The 4,715-nt window shown below is 49.6% G+C and overlaps 1 pseudogene; it reads left to right on the top strand.

Annotated features, from left to right (window-relative positions):
• Positions 1-3,259: 3,259 nt before the first annotated feature.
• The window catches only part of LOC119298807, a 39,962-nt pseudogene continuing 38,506 nt past the window's right edge, over positions 3,260-4,715 (top strand).

The raw sequence follows: 4,715 nt of genomic DNA on the forward strand, positions 1-4,715 counted from the left end.
GCACCGCAGCTCACGTCGAAGGAGACCCGCCTGAAGCGCGGTACGCAAGACAATCCGGCGGGCGCTTTTGATGACCCGAAACCCCACACGCCCGGGAGGGACCCCGTCAGGGCGCGCGGCGGCTATGGGCTGCCCTAGGTCGGCCTGACCGCCCCTAGGGCCTCGAGGTTCGCCGCCCTGCAACAAGAAGGACGAACGAAGAACGAGGAAGAAGAAGAACAAGGGAGAAGGAAAAGTAAAGGTAAAAGTGTAGGTAGATTTGTTCGATTGTGTGTTGTTGTTCAATCGGCCGTCACCTCTTGTCTATATAAGAGGCGGGTGGACTTCCCGTACAAGAAAAGGACTTGCCTAGATGTCCAAATCATCAAAACCTAATAAAACACGGGCTATTCACGACCCCCGGCCCAGATGTCCGGCTCAAGGCCCGGATGATCCGGCCTAGCCCAGTTTTTTAACAGCAGCTCACTGTTTTGGCTCTAGAATCCTCATACGACCACGGATTTGGACGTTTTTTATATCCAAATCAACCGTCTCGACGATACGCACAACTTTCATGTTGAACACTTTTTCATCCGAGGCAATCTTGAGGGTGTTTCGGGCCGTTTTCTAAATTCTGCTGCAGAACAACGTGTCCGGACACCCGGACGATTGCCCGGATTGTCCGGCCTTTACCCGGATCATTCGGGAGTTGATCCAGATCATCCGGCTTCAACTTTTAGCTTCTGTTGTTTTGGTCAATTTTTCGGCCCTCGGCCGGATGATCTGGACCCCGGTCCGGATGATCCGGCCATACAGTGCTGCAGCGCACAGTTTTGGCTATAACTTTTGCATACGAACTCGGATGGGGACGATTCTTATATCAAAATAGTCCGTTTCAACGAGACGAAGAACTTTGCAGTTGTAACTTTTTCCATCCGAGGTCTTATTAATTATGTTTCATGCCATTCTTTAATCAGGTGTCAACACGGGTATCTCCGAAATTGTCATATCTTTTGCACTTGAGCTCCTTTTTGGTTGATCTTCATATTTATTTCGATCATCTTGACGATGGCCATCAAATGGTGACAAAAACTCATAATTTTAACCTCATTCCATTATAGACTCAAGTCACTCTTTGCGCTCATGCCATTTTTGAGCGTCAACAAAGTGCATGTGATGCAAGGACGAGGAAACTTCATGTGGTATGTCTCATTGTTACTGGTCTTGCATCGCGACCCATGCAGCATGTGGTAGTGCAAAGCTGACGCGCCATGCCTAATCACATCATCTCACCGTGTACTATTCAGACTGCTGCTGCCGGCACACGTGGAGTGCAGTCCTGCTCTGCTCCATGTGCGTCCCGGGCCCCAACACCCTTCCCCGCCGCGGCCCCCCGCTGCTGCCGCCGCCCCACCTCTCGGCGTGACGACCCGCGCCTGGGCTGGTGTGCTTCGGTCTTCCACGCGCTACTCCTCCGATGAGTATGTGTACGCCGCCTCGACGTCGACGCCATCTCCCATTCCCGCTTCCACTCGCGCTGTCCTTCGGGATCCCCACTGGCTCGCAGCGATGCAGGAGGAGTTCGGCCCCTGCAGCGCAACCGAACGTGGCAGCTGGTTCCGTGACCCCCTCGTGCCAACATCATCACTGTTAAGTGGGTGTTTCGCCACAAGACCCGCCCGGACGGTTCTCTCGAGCGCTACAAGGCTCGGTGGGAGGTTCGTGGATTTTGGCAGCGCGTGGGCGTGGACTTCACCGACCCCTTCGCCCCGGTTGTTAAAACCGGGCACGATCCGCGCCGTGCTCCAGTTGGCGGTCTCTTGAGCCTGGCCGGTACACCAGTTAGATGTCTCCAACGCCTTATTGCACGGTCATCTTGCCGAGCAGGTGTTCTGTGAGCATCCCACTGGCTTCGTCGACGCCGAGCATCCGGACTTCGTGTGCTTGCTCCCCCGTTCACTCTACGGGTTGAAGCAGACGCCTTGGGCCTGGTACTAGCGTATCACAGCCTTCCTACAATCTCTGGGCTTTCGGTCCACTCGCTTTGATGCCTCTCTCTTTGTGTATCATCACGGAGCTAACACTGCATATCTGCTACTCTTCGTCGATGACATCATCCTCACGGTATCCGCCCCCGCGCTCCTTTAGCGGCTGGCAGCTCGTCTTCGTGATGAGTTCGCCCTGAAGGACTTGGGGCCTCTGCACTACTTCCTCGGCATCGAGGTGGTCCGACGGGCTGACGGTTTCTTTCTACATCAGCAGAAGTACGCCCACGAGCTTTTGGAGCGTGCCGGCATGCTTAACTTCAAGCCGGCGCCCACCCCCGTCGACACGAAGGCGAAGGTCTCTGCTCTGGAGGGGTCTCTCGCGTCCGATGCAGCGTTCTATCGCTCCATTGTTGGTGCTTTATAGTACCTGATGCTCACTCGACCTGACCGGCAGTACGCTGTCCAGCAGGTGTGCCTCCACATGCACGCCCTGCGTCTCTCATTGGACCCTAGTGAAGAGTATTCTCCGTTACATGCGGGGAACCATATCTTTGGGACTCACCCTGACGGCCTCCACCTCCACCGACATCGTTGCCTACTCGGATGACGACTGGGCAGGCTGCCCCAACACCTGGCGCTCCACGTCTGGCTATTGCGTCTACCTTGGACCCTCGTTGATCTCTTGGTCATCGAAGCGGCAGCCCACGGTCTCCCGCTCTAGCACCGAGGTAGACTATCGGGCTGTGGCTAACGCCGTGGCCGACTGCTCTTGGATCTGTCAGCTGCTCCAGGAGTTGCTTTGTGACGTTCACAGAGCCACACGTGTCTACTGCGATAACGTCAACGCGTTCTACCTCTCCGCCAATCCGGTGCACCATCGATGTACGAAGCATATTGAGCTTGATATTCACTTCGTGTGAGAACATGTTGCCCTTGGCCGTGTTCGGGTTCTCCACGTTCCGACGTCTCAACAATTTGCTAACGTGATAACTAAGGGACTGCCTACTCCCGTCTTCAAGGAGTTTCGGTCCAGTCTCTGTGTCTCCAGCGACGCTTCGACTAGGGGGGGGGGGGTTGAGTATATATTTGTGTTGCATGTATTTTGTATTGTGGCCCAATTCGTAGTTGCGTATAGTTGAGGTTGAGGCCTACCCTGTACTTATATATACACGTGCACTGGCACCCCATCAATACAACAATTATTGTATTGTCAAAACATCTCTCTACAATGGATTTCTGTGAATTATTGTATTGGCAAAACATCTCTCTACAATGGATTCTTTCATAGATGCATGGACATACTGACAAAGGGCAAGATCCGACACAAAATAGGCATTGATATCAAAGACATCAAGAGCCGCATCAAGGATGTCTTTGAGAGGCCTGAAAGATAAAAGGTTGACAGCGTTGTGTCCAAGCCCACATGCACAAGTACTGATACCCTTCTCCAACTAGCCCTGTTCAAAAAGGCGACAGAGCTTATTGGCACCGAAGAGAAGAGCCTTGACATAGTCAAGATGCTGACGGAGGGAGACGAGGTGTTACAGAAACAGCTGAAGATGATCTCTGTTGTTGGCTTTGGAGGCTTAGGGAAGACAACTCTTGCTAACATGGTGTATGAGAAGCTTCGTGGGGACTTCGATTGTGACGCTTTTGTTTCCGTGTCTCTTAATCCTAACATGAAGAAGCTTTTCAAGAGTTTGCTGCATCAACTTGGCAAGGGCAAGTACAATAACACCATGGATGAGTCCGCGTGGAGCAAAACACAACTCATAAAAGAGATAAGAGATTTCCTTCGAGACAAGAGGTATGTGTTGCACACTAGTTTCCCTGCCAATTCGATCATCTATGTAGGAGTTCATCTTATTAGCTCAAGAGTCTTTCGAGTACATGTGTCATGTTTGTGCTCAATATGTACTCTAGGACAGTATTTCCTACTCCTTCCGTTGTTTTGCCCTCAATTAACTCACGCTCCACGGGCGGGCATGGCCTGAATACCCGGGAAATTTACTTCCGTACTATAAAAGCACACCAATCTGAGCTATTGATCCAAACTGAGCCGTGGAGATCTGCGCAGGGGTGAAAAATGGAACAGGAGTCACAAAATTGCAGCCTTAATTTTCAGAACAAACTGAAAAAGGATAGACGCATTTTTTTTAGAATGGAGGGAGTATTATCTATAATATATCACATACATGCGCGCGCGCACAGAGTGAATACCTCTCTCGAAAAAATAGTATCTTTTATATAATTACCTAGAATATATCTAACAAGAACTAAAATATCATGAAAAGCAGAGTATCTACTTAAAACTAAAGCAGATATCCTCCGCAAAAAAAAAGCAGATATATTTTGTAGTTAAATATCCTAATTTTGTTATCAAAACTATATGGTCCTAAGTTAAAATTTATAATGTCATAATTTAAGAAAAAACAAAATATATTTCTCTCTTTTTCATCCAAATGTTACTCTCTTCCTTTTTTGAACTTGGAGGCTTCTCTCTACAAATTAGATGTAGGTTGAATATTGGTATCATATCATCCGGCAGGACTTCCTCTGAGGAACATACACAACAAACAGGCTGATGTCATAATACTTTCACAATGCATCTAAAATAGTTAGCAGATGCAATAGTAAGCGCATACTACTGAGTCCGGTTGTCCAAATAGGGATTAGATTTTAAATTCCATTTACCGGAAAAAGCTTCCATCCCACTTTATATGTAAAGCAACAACCAACATTCCTCCC

The sequence above is a fragment of the Triticum dicoccoides genome, chromosome 1B, assembly GCF_002162155.2.
Source record: "Triticum dicoccoides isolate Atlit2015 ecotype Zavitan chromosome 1B, WEW_v2.0, whole genome shotgun sequence".
NCBI classification, from domain to species: Eukaryota; Viridiplantae; Streptophyta; class Magnoliopsida; order Poales; family Poaceae; genus Triticum; species Triticum dicoccoides.